Below are 581 nucleotides of genomic sequence, written 5' to 3'. Positions count from 1 at the left end.
GCTATTTTGTCATTTATTGCCCCTGTCTATTTAAAAAAATAATAATGTCTACATGAATTGAACCGATTGGGATTAAAATAAAAAAAAGAAAAAAACAAACAAGCCCTAATTGGTATTGAACCGGCAACCTTTTGATTGTTGGAGCGGGAGTTTAACCGCTGGAAACCAGAAGTATGTCACACAGCTCTGTGGATACAGTCCATGGATTACGCAACCGACCGGCAAGATGGCGGACCAGGAGCATGCTACTTTCTAAGCTCTACAAAGTTTGAGTTCCAAACCTTTAAAAAAAATCAAATTTTAGCAAATGAGCCTTCTGTTACGACCCCGGCCTTCTCCTCTTCCAGGCCTGTGTGTTTTTGTGTGTTTTCCCCTATTTGTTTGCAGGTCCTAAGACTAATATTTGTTGAGGAAGAGGACAAAAGTGGGCAAGCCCTCTTCTGTACAAGGAAACTCTTCCAAATTTAAGAAAGGCAATCACAATGATTTTTTTTCAAATCCTCTAAATAAAATGACATCAAAAATCAGATTTCTTTATTGCATTTCTTTCATTTCATCAAAGCAATGAAACAAACTATAAT

Source organism: Oryzias melastigma, unplaced genomic scaffold (genome assembly GCF_002922805.2).
Source record: "Oryzias melastigma strain HK-1 unplaced genomic scaffold, ASM292280v2 sc00783, whole genome shotgun sequence".
Lineage (NCBI taxonomy): Eukaryota > Metazoa > Chordata > Actinopteri > Beloniformes > Adrianichthyidae > Oryzias > Oryzias melastigma.
Note: the sequence above shows the minus strand (reverse complement) of the source record.